The sequence below is a fragment of the Lissotriton helveticus genome, chromosome 6, assembly GCF_964261635.1.
Source record: "Lissotriton helveticus chromosome 6, aLisHel1.1, whole genome shotgun sequence".
NCBI lineage: Eukaryota > Metazoa > Chordata > Amphibia > Caudata > Salamandridae > Lissotriton > Lissotriton helveticus.
In genome coordinates, this window is record NC_136067.1 from 1,765,210,935 (window position 1) to 1,765,234,857 (window position 23,923).

Sequence of the window (23,923 nt, forward strand, 5' to 3'; positions counted from 1 at the left end):
GGCATTTGAACACATGGCAGATCAGACCCTGGTGGCAAATGAGAGCCTGACACAAAACGTATGCCAAGTGTGTGCAGAATGGACATACAATAGAATAATGTGTCATATGAACTGACCAAAACACAACAGGCTTGCAATTCAATGATAGGATAAATCCCTAGCCTAATATACATGGTTAAATCAAAATGAAATTGGTATGGCTGAGGCACACACTGGTGCCAGTTGTGCACCTTTGAGATGGGTGTAGGGGCTGCTAAGCTGACTCTTCATGCAGTTACACCTGCAAAATGAATTGGCTAAAGAGCAACACGATAATCCAGTGCAGGCAGGAAGCCTCAAAGCTTCTCACATTATCTGTAATGTGTGATCATAACCAAATGTATTTTTCTGTTTGCCTCCCTTCTATCGTATTCACATGTATAGGTGAGTGTTTGACATATGAGGTTTGGATGTCTGCTGCACAAGACACCATCCGTTGTCAGGTAAGTAGTACCATGAGGTTGGAAATGAAGTATGGGAACAGAGGACACTCAAAGGATGGACACTAGTAATCTGTGTTCTCTCATTCAAAAATGAGCTGTGTGACCTCATGAGTAGGGAAGCACAAATGGGCAACGTCATGTCTCTGACAACTGCACATCTCACACATGAACTCCTTTCTGACTTGTTAACAGACAACATTACACCCATGAAAAATGCTAGTCTCAATGGTAAAGGTGAAATCAGTGTGATGCAGATGAGTCTGGGTCATTTATCCCCTTCCTTGATATATCAGTAACCTTCTCATACAAGTTTGTCAGTTGATGTGTCATCTTATTGATGTCAGTGCTGTATGGATATAACAGCTGTCAAATGCTGCTTGGGAGCAGGTGCCCACATGTAAAGTCAGTGAGGTAAACATGCTGCACATCGTCCTTGATTATCTGCAAATGGTTAATGAGAATGATATGTTGGCTCATAGCCACAATCTGTTGTACTAAAATATGGACATGTATTTCGCATCACAGGTGCTGACAGGATGAGACCACTGCAGCGGACACTATCCCGGGGATGCATGACATCCTGGCTGCAGCAGTGAAACCCTCGTACACCTGTCCTTCAGGTAAATCGGGCATGAGGTGTGTCACCATCTTAGATTACTAAGCCATGACAGAGATCGAGATTCCCTTCTGCATGGATAAACAGTTGTTGTTTACAAAGTGAAATACAAACCAGGAGTGTCACATAAGCCTGTCTGTCAATTGGTGATGCAGATCATTGAGAATGTTGTTTCTACCCTCTACAGCTATGTCTACAACATTTATGAGGAGACAAGTGCAGCAGGATACACCAGGGGGGAACGCGAAGGGACAGAGAGTTGTGGCTGGAGCTGGTGAGTTTCCTAGTATTATGATCATCTCCGTGTAACACCTCACTGCTATGGTGTGAGCGGTCATTTGTGGTGGTACCCTAACCAGATCACATGATCCTCATCTGCTGATGCAAAGTACAGTTAATACAACCCTGGTGTTGCTCCACATGTAATACCAGTTCAATCACTAATACGGTTGAAAACTCTGTGTTTCAGATGATGCTGAGGGAGAGGATGACAGACCAACGACCAGTGCTGGCCGACGGGGAATCAGAGGGGAGAATCCCCTGATCCTCCAGGCAGTAATGTCGGCAGCAAGTCATCCTCAAGAGGAGGAGGAAGATCATGAGGACGTTGAATTGAGGACGAGGATGACCACATATCCATTGACTCTGTGGATGACGATTCTGATGTCACGGCATCACAACCTCTGCCAAGCAACGTTTGTCTGCTTCCTCCAAAACAAACAATACCATGTCCTCAGCATAGATCAAACCAGCCACGGCTCCCACACATCCAATCACAGACATCACTCCCTCACAGCCCTAACATCCTGGACCGACATGGTGGTTCCCCTACCCGCTCTTCCAAACGCAGTGTATCCCTGCCTTTCTCTCCACCATCTGTGGGAAGTACCAGCCCTGTTGTGGTGCAGGTATCCCCTGGGCACCCTTCTCCTGCCCACAGTCTTCATCCTGCAACCCCCCTGTTGTTGGACCTGCTCATCTCATCCCTGGCAGACGCCTGCAGAGGGGGCCTGCACCTGGCGATGGTGGCCAGTGGAAGCAGGACTTCTACCAACAGCAGGCAGATGTGAGGCAGGACATTCATGCCATAGGGGCTACCCTGTCAGGCATGTCTGGGTCCCTGCAGGACATGGTCCAATTCCCTCAGGTGGTGGACAGGGTGTGCCAAGCTTTGGATGGGATGGATAGCACTTGGCAGGAAATGACCAGGAATATAACAGACCTGATATCCATCCAAAGGGAAGAGAGCGCAAGACACCATGCCTTGGCCATGAAGATGATGGAGGGCATGGTGAGAGTGATCCAAAGTCTCCCTTCACGGCCAACGCAGGGAGGGGAACAATCATGTCGGCCTGCAGGACAGCACATCCACACACCTGTAACACCAACTGCACAGCACCACAGCAAAGGTACACAAACACACCGGCACCCTGAATAGGCACCCCCACCACCTGCACAACCACCACCAACCCCTGTACAGTCACTCCCACCCCCCCACCACCTGCACAACCACCACCAACCCCTGTACAGTCACTCCCACCACCCCCACCACCTGAACAACCACCACCAACCCCTGTACTGTCACTCCCACCACCCCCACCACCTGCACAACCACCACCAACCCCTGTACTGTCACTCCCACCACCTGCCCAACCACCACCAACCTCTGTACAGTCACTTCTACCACCTGCACAACCATTCCTTGTCCAGGCACAGACACCAAATGTGAAGACACCATCTGCACCTGCAACTGTTGATCACCCTGTACAAAACCCACATACACGTAGGCGACAAGCTCAACCTGACCCCTCACAGCATTCATCTCCCCGACTATTGCGGAGACGCAAACATGATCGCCAGTGACATTCAATTTGTCTTGGGGTCCTTAGGTGTATAGTGAAAATAAAGATCTAAAAAAGTAATATCCTGTTGTGTATCATGTCCTGTCTAACAATGTAGGTATGTGTGTGTGTGTTTGAGACACAGTTACACGTGTAACCCATCATAGCAACACGCTATTATGTGCATAGCATATGACTCACAAAATATGTGTCCATATTTGGAAACAGACATTCAAAATGAAGTCATACAAGTTAAACAAAGTAGAATTCCCCAAAGATATTTATGTAGGAACAAAAGCAAACCGTCCGTTTGGAAAGGAGAAAGGAAAACAAATGATGATCTTAATGCGGAAAGAGAAGGGAACTTGGATTGGGGTGGGGCAAAACAAATATAATACATCAGGGAGCGTCAGGGAAACCAGTCTATTAACAAGGGGAAAAGGAAATCTTTGTCCAGAACAAAGTCTCAGTCCTAAAGTCAAGTGGCCTTCTGGTCATCTTTCAGGACCACAATGTCTAGATCTTCAGGGTCCGACACAGGCACACGGCTGGCTGGTGCAGGAACAGGCACCACATGGGTACGTGACACACGAGGAGTACGGGGGGAAACAGTGTGGGGCAACAGAAAGGGGGACACATTGACAGTGGTATGGGAAGGGATTTGGGAGACAACAGACTGCCTGGCTGTGGTCAGGGACTGGATGTTGGTGGCGAGGTTGTCCATAGATCAGACAAGGTCCGCTTGCATCGTGCGTATCTCGAGACACACTTGTAGCAAGATGCGAGTGGACATTTCTGGTTGACCCTTGACCACCCAACTCTAGTCCCCTGACACAGTCACAGGAGGAACAACACCGGGAGGGGCCTGTGGGGAACAGAATGAATGTGGTGCCTCAGGTCTGGAGCTGATGTGTTTGGCTTGGCGGCTATGAGCAGGGGGACAGGTTTCAGGGGATGCCCCTGATGGCATGGGGGACTCTAGAGGTAGGGAGGGACCGATGGCAGTCCCAGATTGAATGTTGGCCTGCCCCGGGGCCACTGGTGAAGAGTGGGTGGGTGAGTGGCTCTCCACCACATCATGGTCCGAGGTGTACGGTCCTCCCCCCTACAATGTCCACAGCCTCCACCCGGGAAGTAGCACCAGAGTTGTGTTCTTCCTCATCCCGGGTGGGTGCAATCTCCTGGCCTGCTGATGTTGAGGTCCCCTCCTCCTCCTCTTCTTCCTCGCTGGTGGAAAGAGGGTTTTAGCCACCTGCAAACTGTTGTCCTCCTGCTTGGGACCGGTTCCTGCAGTTCTCCTGTCTTCTGTGCCTGCAGAAGTGTAAGCAAAATCCTGATGTTGTGGTTGTTTCATGCAGGACGAGACACATACATAGATGAGCCAAGGTCAGATTTTGTTCTCCTCTGATCACACTCTACAGTTGTCAAGGGAGATTTGCGACTTCAGGCGCATCTCTGCTAATCAGCAGAGGTGTGCCAGAAGAGTTGCGATGCATTTGCCCACCCGTGCGCCACCCCTGATGCGCCGCATTTACAATGCAGCACACCGTGGCACTTGGGTGGGTAGATGTGTGACGCATCCCCCGGTGGAAAAGCTGCGCTTTGCTGGAGTGGCGTGGCAAGTGCGACGCTGCTCCAGCAAGGCTCGGGTTGCCCGATCTCTAATATGCTGCGTCAATCCTTACGCCTGCTTCAAGCAGGCGCAGGGTTTTGACGCAGCATGGCCCTAAAAGTGACTGAGTGAAATCTTGAAGAATTCACTCAGCCACTTTTAGGAGGCGTTCCTGCACCGGAACACCCCCTCCCCCCCCCCAGTGCCTTGTTAATCTGCACCTCAGTGTTTATTAACTTAATGGGGGTTGGGAGCACACTGCCTGACAGTCCCAGCACAGTTCACCCATTTGCATCCTGGTAAATGCAGTACACAGTTCAAACTTACTTCAAAATTAGCTGGAGTTTTTCGCCAAAGTTAGTGCAAACATTGCTATATATCTCTAGACATGTGTTTCTGGGTTGAGCCCTTCATCAGTAGAGAGCAGCAGTTTTAGAGAGCAAAGAAAAATCATCTGGGGTTGCTGTGTGCCTGTGAGTGGTACTGTGACCTGAGAGGAACTTGGCAGCATTTCCAGCAACCCCAGATGATTTTTCTTTGCTCCCTAACACTGCTGCTCTCTACTGATGAAGGGCTCAACCCAGAAACATGTGTATAGATATATAAAGCAATGTCTGCATCAACGTTGGTGAAAAACACCAGCTAATTTTGAAGTAAGTTTGAACTGTGTACTGCATTTACCAGGATGCAAAGGGGCGAACTGTGCTGGGACTGTGAGGCAGTGTGCTCCCAACCCCCATTCTGTTTATGAACTTACATTACATGTATGTTCACTGTCATATACTGAATTGAGTTTGACATGGACATCTCATGTGTATTATTGTGGCTTACGCAGCTGTATTGGCCAAAGCACAAACTTGGCATTCTTGTGATCTGTGTGTCCTGTCACTGCTACATGTGCCAGTTCTAAAACCAGTCTACCAAAGGAGAACATGAAGAGTCTAGATTAAATAGAATTTGGCCATTGATATGGAGTTCGCAGCTATATAACGTCTGGACAAGTGTCATCTGCTTTGTAGCATTGTATGGGATAAGTCGAATGTGGGTCACACATCCACATAGGGTCTGGGCTGCTCCTCTAGCTACATTGTGAGTCTAGCCTTTTGCCGTCCCCACACATCATCGGACACTCCAGTGCCACATATTGGATTTGTTGACTTAAAAGTTAGTGCAGTACACTGGTGAACAGTGGTGGGTGGTTGTGACAGCTACCTGTACATGTAAAATGTCATACAGGCCACTGAGGGTGAGATGTGTGTCAGGGGACACACCTTGCAAATTTAGGAAAACTTAAGAGTGATGCAAGGATCTCAAAGTCTGTCTTCACTCCATGGCACGTGATGATCTGTCTCAATTGGAACACAAACTCTACAGGTGCAATGTAAATCACAGCATGCAATACCCTATGGCCTGCCATGTGCACACTGGACAGTCTCTGTACCATTGCTCATCCAATGCACACATCAGTTATGATTTCCTTGGTTCAATGGTTGCGGTGCTGGCAGAGCAGAATTCAATATGAATGCATAAGTGTGGCTCATTTACCCAGTTGTCATGAAGAAACTACGACTCCCAAAATGCACTCTGCCCTGTACAGTCCATATGCCACAGTGTGCCTTTTTAATCTTGGTGACTGCTGCATGGACACGGAATTGGTGTATGGAGGCATGGGACACACAATGGTACAGCACTGTTTTCCTCACATCATACTCCCAGACACATATTGCATATGATGCACCTACTAGATCCCTGCTGCTCATGCTCCGCCAGCTGAGCATGGAGGGTCGGGCAAGCTGCTTGCAGGACCCTCCTGTACAGTGGGGAGAGGCGAGGATGATGCACATGGTACTGGGAAGAGAGGCCTGCCAGCTCCGTAGCCTTGTGACGGGCCCAACGCTTTACGTCCTCCCACCGCTTGCGGCACGCCCTAGCACTCCTGGTGTATACTCCCACTGTACTGCAGCGCTCGCCGATGTTGGCCCATAGCCTGGCCCGGGCTGCAGTGCTCAGCTGGTACTCAGGGTCCCCATATTATTGAGGACTTTTCTCCAGCACCCACTCCACGAAGATATCCAAATCCCTTTCTGAGAAAGGGGGTGCTCTCTCCTCATACTCCTCAGCCATTTTGGGGAAATAAGTTTGATGAGAGCAGCAGGATGCCCGAAGATCTGATCAGTGATGGAGGATGACTCAGAATGAACACAAAATGGCTGCCAACTACTTCCTGTGATGTATTTCCTGTCTCCCACTTCCTGTATAACATGGCCTTTATGAAATGATGTGTTCCAGTTTATTTTCGGATATCGCCGGCCGAAAACCTAGTTTCCGGATCCGGAGCGTCGTTTACGCTCATGCGCATTACGCCGCGAAACCGGAACTTACGTTTTTGGGCCGTAACCTCCGAAAATGACCCGGAACACATTATATCACACAGGAGATGTTATACAGGAAGTAGGAGACAGGAAATACATCACAGGAAGTAGTTGGCAGCCATTTTGTATTCATCCTGATCCATCCACAATCAGTAATCAAATCCACTGCCATCTTGATGTTCTGTTGAAGAAAAAACTGAAATGACAGTGCAGGTGAGAATAATGAATATGTAACAAAAGTAGGCACAGACCATTTCATGACATTTCTGCACAGAAAGGGGGGGGGATGTGCTGACACAACATCAAACCCCAGTTTCATTTTCTCCTACTTTGCATTATGGAACATGTAGTCGATATAGAGTGCTCATTATCAGAGTTGTGTGATGTGTTACGTAACATTGGTGTGGAGCAGTGTGGATATATCACAGACACATGGGGGCAGATTTACAAGCCCCGTATGCCACATTTGAGCCACAGTTGCGTCACTTTTGTGAAACAGCGGCAGTGCAAAGCCACCGCCATGCTGTGGGGTATTTTCAACGTGACACATCTGGGAAATGTGTCACGTTGTAAAGCCCTACGCCACAGTTGGGCGTTCCTGCACAGGGGGGCGTTCCAGCACAGGAACGCCTACTAAAAGTGGCTTAGTGAAATCTACAAGATTTCACTCAGTCACTTTAATGGCCATGCTGCGTCAGAACCCTGCGCCTGCTTGTAGCTGGCATAAGGATTGACGCAGCATGTTAGGCATAGGGTCACCGCTAGCCATGCTGGAGCTGCGTTGCGCTTGAGACGCAACTCCAGCAGTGCTTCAACTTTATGGCAGCAGATGCATCACGCTTCTGTCTATACTTGCCCCATGGCACGCTGCATTGTAAATGCAAAAAAAACAGTTGATGGACAGAATGCAGAACAATGCCATATATTCACCCCAGTACAGAGATCAGGTCCTAAATCCATAATGTTTTTTGCACTCCACACAACCCCAGTTCAGACATGGCCATATGCAAATCAGCCTTGACCCTGTGCCTCATGGGAACAGTCCAGTCCGAACTGCCAAGCCATGTCTTCCCTGGATCAGAATCAAGCATCCTAGGACCGGTTTCTGGCTATCAGCCTTCATCAGCCAGGATAGCTTGACTCCAGTGGTGTGGAGAGCACGGGACTGACGTCTGAGCATACCCGACCCACTCTGTGTGACAAATGCAAAAACAACAGTTGATGGACAGAATGCAGAACAAGTCATACATTTACCCCAGTACAGAGATCTGGGCCTAAGTCCATCGTTTTTTTGCACTCCACACCACCCCAGTTCAGACATGGCCATATGCAAATCAGCCTTGACCCTGTGCACATTGTTGGAATACCATCTGTGTCTGTTGCAGAAGATGTGTGTAATGTGGCGGGGTGGCTGAAGGGCCACATGGGTGCAATCAATTGCACCCAGCACACGTGGGAATTGTGCAAGGAGATAAAAATCTCTTGCTGCCCTTTGTCTCATGGCCAGTGTATGTGGCATTTGTATGTGGCTGGGGGCTCTAGCAGTGATGCATCTCAGTACCTGATGCAGGCACCATGACTGGCTCGCCTGGGAAATGCCCACATGGTCACTGGAGACCCTTTGGAAAGACCCAATGGCAAAGAAGTGGAGAGCAGATAGGATCTTGAGATATGCTGGTATTGCATGTGAGCAGCAAGTCACAGAGTCAAGTTCCTGCTCCCACTCACATACCATATCCAAGATGACTTCTGAGGGAAACGGTACCTGGCTCTTACATCCTGGCTGGACATTCCAAATAGGTTGATCCTCTGTCTGAAGGTCCTCTCTGCTCTCCTCCTCCTCCCCAAGTAGTTTTGCCGCATGGCAAGGGATAGTGCTACAAACACATTTAGTGACATCCTGAAAGGGTTTGTTTGTGTCTGCTCTGCATTTATACATGATGCAGGGCTGGGATTGGCTGCAGTGTGTCAGCTGATCCATGGTGGGGGATGGTAGGCACATGGACAGGTGTTTACCCTTGGCTAACATGACCAACTGCCAAAAATTCGTATCTTCCGGCCCGGAATCGTATCTTCTGGCCCGGAATCATAAATTACGGCACAATGCCAGAAATTGCGGGCCGGTATCGTAAATTCCGCCGTAGAGCCGTAAATTCTGGCCCGGTGGCGGAAATTACGGCCCGGGTGCGGACGTAAAGTTAGTAGTCGTAAGTCTGTTCTGTGAATACCGAAAGTAGTAAGTTCATTCTGTGAATACCGAAAGTAGTAAGTTCATTCTGTAAATGCCAGAAGTACTAAGTACATTCTGTGAATACCAAATAGTAGTAAGTTTAGGATTTAGTCTTAAGTTCATTCTGGGAATCGGGCCCAACATCACTCTACTCTGCACCACTGCACTCTATGCCACTGCACACTACTCTGTTCTGTGCAACTGCACTCTTTGCCACTACACTGTCCTTTGTACCGCTTGATGCCACCTCCCTGTGAGCCCAGTACTCTACTCTGCGCCACTCTATTGTACAGCAGTGCACACTATGCCATTGTTTTCCTCTCTGCACCACCCTACTCCATGCCACTGCAAACTACTCTGTGCAATTGCACTCTATGCTACTGCACTCTTTGCCAATGCACTGTCCCCTGCACCACTTTATGCCTCTGCACTGTGTGCCCTCCACTCCACTCTGCCCCACTCTGTTGTAAGCCAGTGCACACTGGTAACTAGTCACAATAACGAGAAAAAAAATATTGACTGGACAGAATATCGAGATTTTGATATTGAATGGACAGAATATCGAATTGCAAAAATATTGTGGTGCAGAATACCGAAATGCAGGTAAGAAATATCAAATTCCACAAAATCGAAGTTAGTAAGATCAATTTGTTTTGTGTGTTTCAAGTGTTAGTATATGTGTTAAAAGTATGTATTCTTTTTGTAATGTATGTTTGAATTGTGTGAAAATAAAGAATTTTATGTTCATTAATTTTTGTGTAATTTAATTACGGAGCGGGTTGTGAGGATATAGGGGATTAGGGTGGGAAGTAATTTAATTATAGTATATATTTTTAGCATTATTTAGAATTAATTAATTATATGTTAAAAAATGTATGCGTAATTTAATTCTGAAGCGGGTTTGGATTTATAGGGGAATAGGGTGGTAAGTAATTTAATTGAAATAAATTAATTCAATATTTGATTACTTAATAATTTCATATTTAATACGTTTCTATTGTTAATTAAGTTAATTAATGTATTTATAATTAGTTATAAATGATGAATTGGTAATTATGTTAATTGTTTAACTTTTTTATTAATTAATAAATCATTAGATATTAATCATTAACAATTAATTTGTAAGTATGTTAATTAATTATATTGTTAATTGTAAATCATTAATTAATTAATTGTTAATTAAATATGTTAATTTATTAATATGTTACAATATTGTAGCTGATTTTTATAGGTGAAAATGGTGGGAAATAAATTAATTTTTACTAAATAATTAATCATTTATTAATGTTAATAAAATTTCAGGAGTGGGTATATTGAAATATTCCCCTTTCCACCTACTGGAGTGGGAATAGTAATTTGTACCCTTCCGCTATTCAATGCTTTCCCTACTGTTTCTACGTACTGGAGTGGGAATAGTAATTTTTACCCTCCCCCCATCCAACGCTTTCCCTACTGTTGCACTCCCTGGAGTGGGAATATTATTTTTTACCCTCCCGCTATCGAATGCTTTCCCTAGTGTTACACTCCCTGGAGTGGGGATGGTAATTTTAACCCTCCCGCTATCCAACGCTTTCCCTACTGTTGCACACCCTGGAGTGGGAGTATTAAATTTTACCCTCCCGCTATCCAACGCTTTCCCTACTGTTGCACACCATGGAGTGGGAGTAGTAATTTTTACCCTCCCACTATCCAACGCTTTCCCTACTGTTGCACTCGCTGGAGTGGGAATAGTAATTTTTACCCTCCCGCTATCCAACGCTTTCCCTACTGTTGCACACCCTGGAGTGGGAGTAGTAATTTTTACCCTCCCGCTATCCAACGCTTTCCCTACTGTTCCACTCGCTGGAGTGGGAATAGTAATTATTACCCTCCCGCTATCCAACGCTTTCCCTACTGTTGCACTCGCTGGAGTAGGAATAGTAATTTTTACCCTCCCGCTATCCAACGCTTTCCCTAATGTTGCACTCATTGGAGTGGGAATAGTAAATTTTACTCTCCCGCTATCCAACGGCTTCCCTACTGTTCCACTCTCTGGAGTGGGAATAGTAATTTGTAAATACCCGCTATCCAACATTTTCCCTACTGTACCACCTGTTGGAGTGGAAATAGAAATGTTATCTTTTACGCTATGCAATTTTTTAGTATAGTTATATTTAATGTAGTGTTGAATATACTTTTTTAAACATTAATTTTAATGTTTTAACTTATGCATAATTTATTTTTATATTTATATTATAGGTTTATTTATATATGTAATTAAATTTAAAAATTATGTTTTTAACATTTAATTATTAAATATATTAATTACTTTTTAATATTATTAAGTTAATATATATGTAATAAAAAAATGCATGTTTATTTTTTTTTACTTACATTTATTATTCATTAATTTTAAGGTTATTTAAGTATTTTTAAGTATATTTTACTTAATTATAGTTATTATTTCATTACTTTTACATTAATTTTAGGACATTTAAAAAAGTTTATATTTTAGCAAACTATATTTTAGCAAACTATATTTTAGCAACAATATTTAGGATTCAATTTTTTTGTACTTAGCTGTTTGTAGATAGGAATTCGATATTCTGGTAGTTGATATTTTGTCAGGAATATTCTTTCAGGTCGATATTTTGATCAGCGATATTCTGTCAGTGGTCCGTGCACACTATACCATTTTTCTCTACTCTGCACCACTGCAGCCTCAGCATAGTATCCTACACTGACAACACCCAACTCCTCCTGTCCCTCACGAAGGACTCCACCACCACCAGACTAAACTTCCAGGAAGGAATGCAGTACGTTACATCCTGGGTGAGCAACAGGTGCCTGAAACTCAACTCATAGAAAACAGAAGTCCTCTTCCTCGGAACCACCCCGTCAGCATGGAACAACATCTGGTGGCTTACCGCCCTTCCCAGCCCTCCAACCCCCATAGACCACACTAGAAACCTCGACATTGTACTCGACTCCCCCAGCTATATAAACCAACAGATCAATGCCGTCACTTCCAGCTGCTTCAACACCCTCCGCATCCTCTGTAAGTCCTTCAAATGTATCCAACCTGAGGCAAGGAAGACAGTAACCCACAAACTTATAACAAGCAGACTTGACTACGGAAATGCCCTCTACGCCGGCATCAACAAGCCTCTATTCCGCAAGCTCCAGATGATACAGAACACCACCCCACAGGATCCCTCAACATAGGCACATCAGCCAACACCTACGGAGTCTCCACTGGCCCCCGTCCAGAAGAGATTCACCTTCAAGATACTCCCCCATGCCTACAAATGCTTCCAAAACACCAGACCTGAATACCTCAATGAGAGAATCACCTTCCAAGTACCCATAGAGACCTCCGATCCGCCAACCTTGCACTTGCCAAAACCCCATGCATCCACAGAGCCAGATCAGGGGGAAGAGCCTTCTCCACCATCGCCGCCAAGACCTGGAACGAGCTACCGATTATCATCAGACACGCCCCCTCCTTGAACGCCTTCAGGAAGGCTCTCAAGACCTGGCTCTTTGACTAATGGTACTGCAGACCCGCCCACCCCCCAGCGCCTTGAGACCCTCTCAGGTAAGTAGTGCGCTTACAATTGCCCTGATTGATTGATTGATTGATTGAATATAAACGACACTTGAGAGAGTGCAATTCACACAAAGGGAGAAAGTGCCATAAAAAATAGGATCTGAAGTGGAATTTTAATTGCATAAATAATGAACATGTGGACTGACAGACTTAATGTCCTGATGAAGACATGCAGAGCCAAGAGGACTTTTTATACACTTAGAAGTAAGACTGGGTGACATTTAAATTATGCAGGTCGGATTTGCTTCATTTCAGAGTAAGCTTGGTATGTGTCATTTCTCAAATTACACCATTATTCCACTTTGCGTAATCATGTGCCAATCGTGATAAAAAATGTACAGAAAATGTGCCATTTACAGTAAAACATTTCCTCAAACACAGAGCAACAACACAGCATGTGTGGTAGCTGTTCATGGGACTTTTGTTTATTTTAACTTCAATCATAGTGCGAAACAAGTTCTCTGAATGAAAATTGAATAGAGGACGCATTTTGTGCCTAATATAGAGTTAAATGAGGGAATAATATTTTTCACAACTGCTCATAATTTCATTTAATTTTGCTGAAATTTAATATAATTACGGGAAAGCAATTATTTGAATGTCATGCAATGCTACTTAGGAGAATTAATTGAGTGTTTTGAAATTTAATTGGTGGGTGTTGAAAAGACAATCCAGTCTACAGTGTGGTGATTATTTCCTTTTGAAGGTGCGCAGGAGATACCAATCAGATAACTGTATAATTTGGTATTTATTGCCAACATGGAGTTATGCTGGCCTCAAAAACCATAACCATTACTGGCACATCAGTTACAATGCTCATGGCCTCACCCTTGATGTGATAGATGCAATTACAAAGGTAGTTAATTGTATAAATAGGATTACATTTCATATTACCCCTTAATGTAATGAAAGAGACAGTAATGATTGCAATATAAATGTTGTGGTTTTAGTGTGTGCTACTATTTATTGGTATAAATATTGAAAGGTCATAAGTGTTGCATTTAGTGCTCGCGTTATGGTTTGTATGGCTGTTGTGTTGCTTCTGAATTGTAGAGTTAAACATAGCTTGAGTATGTCAATGGTTTTCATGTTCAATTCAAAACAATCTCTGAAGGTTAACTGTGTTTATTAAAGTAAAGTCATGAGGTTTTTAAACCTACATTAAGGTATTATAAGCTAAGGGTGACTTCACTTTAACTTTGCTTTTCAAGTGAATTTCTGTTTTACTTGTATCATATGCTGTAATCAACTTCTGTTAAACTATATCCTACCTGACTATTCCCAAGGCCAGGCAATGTGCCCAAACCACAGTGGGTGCCAAACATTTTTGCACATGGTATTCAGCCGTGCACAGCTGGAGTTGGCCAGAGACCATGGCATTTCCATCCACAGAACTTGGGGGAGGTCCAGCAAAGGGCCCAGGCATCAGTGTGGCTTTGTGTACCATGGCCAAGGTTTGTGAATGCGAGAGGTGGGACCAACATAGGTCCATAAACTCTTTCCTATAGTCTGAGGACCTGAAGGTAGGGTTTGTGGGCCTTGACATTGTGCTGGAATCTATAACTGTTGCCCTTCGGTCCTCGAACCCCTTGACAAAATCAACTTTAAAAAAAGTTAATTTTAACTTGGGGCTGTCCATTTGTCCCCCTCCCAGTTGAGTCCAAAAGTCTGGGAATACAACCCCTGCCCCTATGGCCCATTTCATATTTTTTCAAGATGCCTGCCTGAATCCTGCTTTATGGCGGAGCAACAGATTTTACTTTGTTCTGCTCAATCACAAGCTTCGAGTCCACAGAATGGTTTGGATCTGAATACCTGAAATGGAGGGTGGGAAAAAAGCTCCATTATCCAACAGTATTCATTATTTTTTTTTTTACTTCTTAGGTGGTCAGAAAACCTAGGATCACCGGTGAAAGTTGAGGTATCTCTACCTTTTTAATTGTTTTGAAGCCCACGCTGAATCTTTTTATAACACTAATTTCTAGGGAACCTGTGAATGTATGTATGTCTTTCAACTAAAGTTTTAGTTTCCTACATCAATTAGCAAAGATTCCTATGGACTAAGAATGAGAGAACTCGCCTCTTTGATCCGCTTCCACACCTATCTTGATCAATCTGCAGGAATCTTGCTTTGCCAAATCTCAATCATATGAACTTTTTTGACCATTTTGTGTATTCTCATCAAAAGGCACCGAAATTAAAAATAAAACAAAACATGTCTTTTGCACTGTGACCCAACTTAGGGCCTAATCATGATGGTGGTTGATCGGACGACCGATCGCCATCGCAGCTGGATTGAGACTGCCCTACAAGGAGTCGGCAGATGTACCGGCCATATAATGATTAGACCAGTGTGTAGGGAGTCATAAACTACCTTTTTCTACTGCGGCATGCGATGCGGCCCAGAAAAAGAGAGATAGATAGATAGATAGATAGATAGATAGATAGATAGATAGATAGATAGATAGATAGATAGATAGATAGATAGATAGATAGATAGATAGATAGATAGATAGATAGATAGATAGATAGATAGATAGAAGTGTGGCTTACCTAAACAAAACAAAATGGTTACATGGAGGGTTCATTAATGTTAATTCAGCTTTTCTCTTTTCTTTTAGTGCAGGTTAAAATGCTTTCACAAGGACAGTTCTATTCCCAGACCATTAATCAGCACACACACCAAGCTCACCTTTTCAAGTCAGTCTGTATTGCAAGTGTCTACTAACGATTCTTCCCCTGGGTGTGAAATTAAACATAGTAAATTAAGCATAGTTACCACACATATAAACATAGTACATACTGAAACCTGTCAATAAAATGGGAAATACACTGTCCAACACTACACTTTATTTTCCCTCTTTTAGTCTTGTTAATCCTGCTTTTTTTCATTTCCTCACAATGCTGCTTTTCATTTAAAAGAAATGGTTCATAACAATACACGTGTTGCATGGAAAACCATTTTAAATGTGAGCACATTCTGCCCCCCAAAAAACACACATTTCTTAAAACTATTGAGAAATATCTTCAGTCGCAGGCAAACAATGAATACTAAAAATGAAACTAAGGATGCCCAAATGTTCCAACTCTTTCAAAAGAGTATGGAACTCAATTACCAAATCACCAACGAGTGCAAAATGGTCCTATAATACATGGGGGCCTGCAAATTGTGTATTAAGCCTGCATCTAGTTACCTCATTGACCCATCTAATCAAATGAAATGATATAGCTGCACAACTATAATAAAAGTTAAGCGGCGGAGGTCACAATGCCTGCTGTCAGAGACACTAGCCGCGTGCCACAGATCATATTTACAGCTGTGGTTTAAAACAACGTGAACTATAACTGCATTTTCATTCTTCTGATATGTTTTTCTAAAATGCAGAGCATTCAGCAGAAAGGAGATATTTATGCAAAATGCTTTTTTTTCCCTGCACTATGTGTCATTACCGAAAATGCAGAAACTCTAAATGTTTCACCACAACGTGTTTTAATCTTAATTACATCAAACTGATCCAAATATCTTATGTCAAAAAATACTAATCAGTGTGTTTAATTTTTCAGTATAGATTCTGCTTTTATTCTTTCTGTTCACAATAAACATAAACAGCAAGATTCAAAGGATATAAGCGGTTTGTGGGAAGGGTGATGGTGTCACCGTTAATCTGAAGAGTTGCAATATCATCTGGCACACCCCAAACTAGGGGCCAAACAACTTGCTCATTATTACCACACTCCCTCCAGCTTTCCTTACTTAGGCCTAATGTCCATAGAGCCAGATACTATGGTTTGAACAAAATACTTTGACTAGGGGTACTATGACAAGGCTGTCAAGTATGTCAGTGAGGTCTGTGGAGATATATGAACATGTGTGTGTATGCATGGGATATATTTGTATGGGTGACTGAGAACCTGTGTTGTATGCACTTGTAGCACAGGACACACATTTTACCATATGTGGCACCGGTACATGTATAATACAAACATGCAAAAACATTTTAATTGGGATAACTTTAAAGTACATTAAAATGTTCAGCAAAAATGTTCATAACATTGAACATTTTCTTGCACTTTATTTGTCTCCCATTTAAAAAATTGATTGTATTTTTCAGTTATAAAAATGGCACAGTCTTCCAGCAACCAAGAGAAAGATGCCTGTTGTGTGTAAATGCGACACTTTGAAGTTAACATTATGTTTATATGGATTCCATAAAACTCATCAGGTAACTTGCTCTCAGTGGCCAGTAGGCACTGTGCTATATTTATAACAGAATAATACAGCCATTTGTTTAAATGTAAGGAATTTAAAGTGAAGAAACATGCTTTATAACCCACCAAGGACCTGAGTACGACTGTCTGGCAGGCTGGTTTTTTGTTCTCCCCACGACAGTGCCTCAGAAAATAGGCACAGGAATGGGAATGCCAAAAACAGTTCCTGCACAGCATGGACTGAAAAGTCGATGCCTTGCAGGAACTAGGGTACATGCACACAGGGGGCACATGTTGTGCCCCACTGCATTTATTCCCTTACGGAGGTGGCACAAGGGGCCCTGCAGGGGCCCATTTGTTCTCTATTCCCCACAGTGTTCCTGGAGTAGGAACCTTCATGACACCACAGGCGGAGAGGAAACTTGCAATATGCTTGGCTACCCATTATAGGGGGTCCAGGAGACAGCCTCCAACGCTCCCCCACGAGTCTGTCAGTCCGTGGACCGCCAGTCTCATAATGAGCCCCTAAAACATAAATGACTTCAATGAAAATGGAGATATTGCATGCTATAAGCACAAGTCACTATTTGTATATATTGTATTGCAACTGCACTTTGATAACTTAATTTTCTGGCTTAGTTTTTCAGCCTATTATGCAGTATGTAATAGAAAATGTAATTCATGTTTTATGTATGCTTATATGGATGTTTTTGTACTCCGAATAAAGCTTTGAATTGAAAAAATTGAAAGTGGAGAAAAATATTAAGAATCAATGTTTCATAGAAACATTTTTCTTCACTTTAAATGTCTCCGATTTAAAAGAAGAACTTTGTTTTACTTATAAATTTGGCACTGTATCTACTGGTCACTGGGAGCAAGATGCCTACTATGTGTATATGCAGCACTTGTTCTGGCCCCTTGGATAGAGGCGGCTCCTGCTTCCGCATTGCCTGACTGGATCTGCTCGGCTGAGCAGATCATCGAAGACTACCCTTCCCGCTTGCGGCTGCAGCGGGGAAGGGAAAGCTGCCTTGAGTGCCCGACTGGGAAGCGTAGCTTCTGCCTGGAATGCCGAGCCGCCCGATCTGGTTCCCACGGCTGCCTCTTGTTTTCCTCCATGTTTTTTCCGGCTGGGAAGCCTTTACCGCTTGCGGCTGCAGCGGGGAAAGGTATTTTGCCATTAATGATTCCGGCGTGACTCATCTGGATTTATCTTTGATCGGAGTTCCGCTCGGCTGAGCGCGAACTCAGTAATTCTGATTTGTTCCACTATTGGGACTGGTGAGAGTTAATCCTTTTGAGGAAGCAGCAGTTGAAACTTCTTGGTCCTGTATATTTGAACTGATGGAAGTCCTGAATGTACCGGGAGAGTTTGATCCACATAATAAGAGAAGCATCGGTGTCTACACTTTTACTTGGGGCATATTGTTACGCTGGACGCTTACCTGAACTCCTGCCCTGCAGCCCTCCCGCCGCCGCATTTTTAACCATCGCAGCTGCCGTGAGGAGGACTGCTGTTCCCAGGGTCCTTAGCGGCAGCAGCCGCACACGTCACCTCCCGCGCCCAGAGGCGCTTTAAAATCAGCATACTCCCCGCGTCGCGGGAACGCGCGCAGGACGCGCCGGGAGAAGCCCGGGACAAGGGCGGGACCATCCAAGGCCGGAGGAGGCCGGGCTGGGCCACCCCCTTAAGGCACGGAACATCGAGTGGACTGATATTTTTATTAATTCGGGATAGTGGGTTTGTTTCACTTCTCGTTGTTTTAATCAGCTGCCCCATAGTCGTGTCTGGTAGATGGGGCTGGTGATGTGTATTTTATGTTGTGGCTTGAAGTTTCTAGAGCTAAGAGTGATATATCGTTGTGCCTATATCCCTTTTCTGTTGTAACTGGTTTATCTGCGTTATAACTGTTAAGATGTCGACCGTAGGGAAAGGGGAAAATAGCGCGACTAGCTGCATAGGCGGGTCTATAACTAGGACCATGGAAGCATTCATAACCAGGGCTGCAAACGTGCTGGAACGCGAGATAGCTTACACCGAGAAGAGATTGTCGACCGATCCCTCTTTTCTCAAGCTTTCCTATCTCGCCACTTTTAGGGATGTAGTTACCCCTGAGCAGTTATGTCCCAACACCCCCCTGGTTGAAAACAGGATGGATTCTAGTAGGTCGGTGGAGGCTATTGATGTATCTGATGATTGCTCCACAGTGGCTACCCCCACTACGAGTCCATTATTTGAGGTTAGCTCCAAAACAAAACACACCGCGCCCAGCAAACGGGGGAAAAGGAAGCGGAGTGTACAAAGGGGTAGGTGTCCAAAAGTTATTAAAACTTCCAACTCTCATAGGGCTGCTGCTACATTCTTTCAGCCCGCTACAGACAGTACATCTCACTCTTCTGAGGTTCGAGGGAAGCAGCCTCCCGAACTGGTTCGAACAAAGCGATACAAAAGAGAATGATGGACGGAGCGTTTGAACAAATCAAACACTCACCCCCAGTCAACTGATCTGGGTTTAATCCATCACCATTCTTTAGTTCACTCAGCCACCCCAGTTCAGACATGGCTATATGCAAATCAGTCTGACCCTGTGCCTTATGGGAACAGTCCAGCCCGAACTGCCAAGCCATGTCTTCCCTGGACCGGAAACAAGCATCCTGGGACCGGTTTCGGATTCATAATCCTCATCAGCCAGGCTATCTTGAATCCAGTGGCCAAGTGAACAAGGGACTCACGTCTGAGCATACCCTGCCACACTTAGGGCGAACAAAGCGATACAAAAGAGAATGATGGACGGAGCGTTTGAACAAATCAAACACTCACCCCCAGTCAACTGATCTAGGTTTAATCCATCACCATTCTTTAGTTCACTCAGCCACCCCAGTTCAGACATGGCTATATGCAAATCAGTCTGACCCTGTGCCTTATGGGAACAGTCCAGCCCGAACTGCCAAGCCATGTCTTCCCTGGACCGGAAACAAGCATCCTGGGACCGGTTTCGGATTCATAAAACTTCCAACTCTCATAGGGCTGCTGCTACATTCTTTCAGCCCGCTACAGACAGTACATCTCACTCTTCTGAGGTTCGAGGAAGCAGCCTCCCGAACTGGTTCGAACAAAGCGATACAAAAGAGAATGATGGACGGAGCGTTTGAACAAATCAAACACTCACCCCCAGTCAACTGATCTGGGTTTAATCCATCACCATTCTTTAGTTCACTCAGCCACCCCAGTTCAGACATGGCTATATGCAAATCAGTCTGACCCTGTGCCTTATGGGAACAGTCCAGCCCGAACTGCCAAGCCATGTCTTCCATGGACCGGAAACAAGCATCCTGGGACCGGTTTCGGATTCATAATCCTCATCAGCCAGGCTATCTTGAATCCAGTGGCATTTGTCGCTAACAGCACAGCTCCCTGACAACTTATTTGGCCAGATTGAGCATTTGATGAAGTCACTGATGCTCCCCTGTTTGAAAGAATTAAGTTAGTCCTTGAAAACTTGGGGAAATTAGAAATAATTGTGGAGGCTAATTCTGTTGCTTTAGAAAAAGGCTTGGACCGTGTGATAGTACCCGATCTTCTAGTCCAGGGAGGGCCAGTGTTAGTTCCTGGTGAAACCCCTGTAGTTAGTTCCAATCTTAAGTTCCCTATTCCCCCCACCCCCTCCCACCTCCCAATTTGTCAGCCAGGGTAATGCTGAGCCCAGCAAGTTAAATCTCCCAACTGGCAACAGAGTTGAAGTATTGGGGGGTAAAGAAAAGAAGGCATCGGAAAGATCCACAGTGGTGGGAGAGGACTCAGCTAAAGAGAGGGAGGTTATAGGCGTAGAAGATAGGGGGATGAAGAAACACCCCTGTATTGATCTCCCCCCAGAGTTAGCTCCTTATACTGTGGTTTTGTCCGGGGTACCCGAGATTCTACATGATAAGATGGAAAGTCACAGAGAGCTGAAGAACAAAGTCATTTTTTGGCTTAGTAACTTTAGACCACTCCCTGCCCATATCAACGGCGAAATATTACTTGTAAGGAGGGTGAGCTGGTTGGGTAGTGGATGTAAGGATCAGGCAGGGGATTGTATAATTGTTAATTTTAGAGATCCCAGAGCAGTTAGGTTTATCTGTGATGGAAGGAAATATTGTTGGGAGGGTATGAATAAAACGCTTCATTTGAGCTATTTTTATCCTCGATCTACCACAGGTATCCCTCTGCTCCCACGGAATTGGTCTGAACTGCCTTTCATCAAACAGAACAACCATTGTAGACAAAGGGGAGTAGCAGGTCCTCAGAACGATTATTTAAGACCCGATCTTACATTCTAGCTCAATAATCGTTATGAGGTCCTTTCCTTGCTTGAAGTCAATGACTAACTGGGTTCACATCCGCAGGCGAATCTGGTCGGGGGGGTTGTCTTGGGAGGTTACGCTTATATTTTGTTACCCGATAGCCCCATTCCACCACTGGCTAATGTATTTTCTAGCCCCTCACGCTATGCAGTTCCGATCCCTGAGGAACACTTTGACGTTGAAGTAACAAGCAACAGCCAGATTGACCCTCACAAGCAGAGGTCAACCTTGGTTCTTGCCTCCTGGAATATAGCAGGCCTAGAATCAAGGGCGGCCTCTGATGAGTGGGCCTCTTTTGTCAAGGGAGTGGATATCTGGGCCTTCCAGGAAACGTGGTCTATTAACCCTGTGTTCCATGATGGTTATCTAAACTTTACAAAACCAACTTTAAAAGGGCACAGAGGAAGGCCACTGGGGGGTCTAGCGTACTGGGTTAGGCAGTGCGAGGGGATCACAGTAGAGGAGCTAGTACTGGATAGTCCGGATATACAAGCTATTAGAGTCAAATCCGTTAAAGGTCTTGACTTGCTCCTGTTCAATGTATATGCTAGAGGCCTTCCGGGAGGGAGATCTTCACAGGTTGTTTCTACTCTAGAGTCATTCTTGGCCGAAGAGCCCCCAAATGTCAATCTTGTTATTGCGGGAGATTTTAATACCTGCTTTGAGCCCTTAGATAGTGATGATAGTAGTCTTAGTGTTGAGGTGGACGAAATCTGGGGCATCCCCCAACTGAATCTTCCCCCCATTAAAAAATGGTCTGAAGCATCCCTACAATTAAAAGGGCTGTGCTTGGAATGGGGTGTAAGGGCAACAAACGGTAGAACAGGGTCTGATGCTGGGGGAGAGGCGACCTTTGTTAATGGCCGATCAAAAAGTAGAATTGACTATATCCTAGTGAAAGTCGAGTTCTGGCATTTAGTTCAAGATATGGCAGTCCAAAGTCGCCCTGAGAGTGACCATATCCCCCGGGTCCTTACACTGAAGGATATGAGTTTCTGTAGCCCATGCGAACCCGTAGCCGAGCCCGGCCTTAACCAAGTGATTGCGGCCAATGACATGAGGAGGGTTCGTTGGGCCAAGGTCGCTCTCGATGAAAAGAAAGTGCAAGAGATCAGGGCCCTTGTCTCGGGGTCGTTAAAGAAATTTAACAGCTTTAAAAATCAGGAGGAATGCAAGGCTCACATAACTAGGGTCCATAATGACCTTTTTTTAAGCTTAAAAAACTATTTTATAAATATCAAGCCAATTAAAAAGATTTCCACTTTGAAACCTAACTCGTGGTAAAATAAGACATGTAGAGCCGCCCACAAGGAGTTAGTGGCAGCAATTAAGGCAAGGAACCACAGTATTATTAAACAGTCCCGTTTGGCTTATAACTCTTCCCTGAAAAAGGCTAAGAGGGACTGGGATGAGGGGCGATGGCAGGATCTTCTGACAGCATGCAAAGGTAGAAACATGACCCGGTTTTCGGAACTGGTTAAATGGGGTAACGGGCAACACTCAATAATTCCCATTAACAACGTAGAGCCCCATCATTGGGTTGCCTTCTTTAAAGCCCAATTTAAGAACAATAATAACAATAAGGCTCCCGACTCTGTTCCCATTCTCCCAGATTCACCTCTGCTCTTTAATACAAAAGAGGTTGAGGCAGTTTTGAAGGACATTCCTAGCGGTAAGGCTCCGGGGCCTGATTGTATCCCGGTGGATTTATTCAAGCAGTACCCTGACTTATGGATCCCCTACATTACGAACCTTATTAATGGGATAGCTAGGTGAGCACCGATCCCATTGTCCTGGTGCGGCGCGGAAATTATCCCTATTTATAAGAAGGGTGATCGCTCTGCTCCGGCCAATTACAGGCCTATAAGCCTTATCGATGCCCTCCAGAAAGTTGTAGCGAGAGTCATCTTGGGTAGGATCCAGCTTTGGATGGACGAGGAGTGCATCCTTTCCCCGTTACAAGCCGGGTTTCGTCCCCATATGGGGACATTGGATCAAGCCTTTAGATTCGTTATGCTCTACTGGAAGGAGGTTCAGATATGTAAGGGCATGATCTTCGCTGCATTCGTGGATTTAAAATCTGCGTTTGATTTAGTCCCACGATTTAAACTTTGGGATGTTTTGCTGAATCTGGGAATGCCCAAAGAACTGGTTGCTTTGGTGGCCAGGCTCCATAGGTCCAACTTTGCACTAGTCCGTTGGGGAAAGCCAGGGGAGGTTACCGACAAATTCAAAGTGGGGAAGGGTGTCAGGCAAGGCTGTGTGCTGGCCCCCACACTGTTTTCCCTTTTTATCAATGGGGTGGTGCGATACTTTGATAACCAGCTAACGGACGCAGCCATGCTAGCAGGCCAAAGAGTCCCCCTTCTCATGTTTGCTGCCGATACGCTGATTTTATCCAAGACAAGACAGGGGCTTCAACTAGCACTGCCGCGACCATGAACTGGTAGTAAACATTGAGAAGACAAAGTTTATTGTCCTTCATGGGGCTAGGCGGGTAAATCTCCAGAAAGTGCAACAGTAGGGAAAGTGTTGGATAGCGTAGGGGTAAAAATTACTATTCCCACTCCAGAGAGTGCAACAGTAGGGAAAGAGTTGGATAGCGTAGGGGTAACAATTTATATTCCC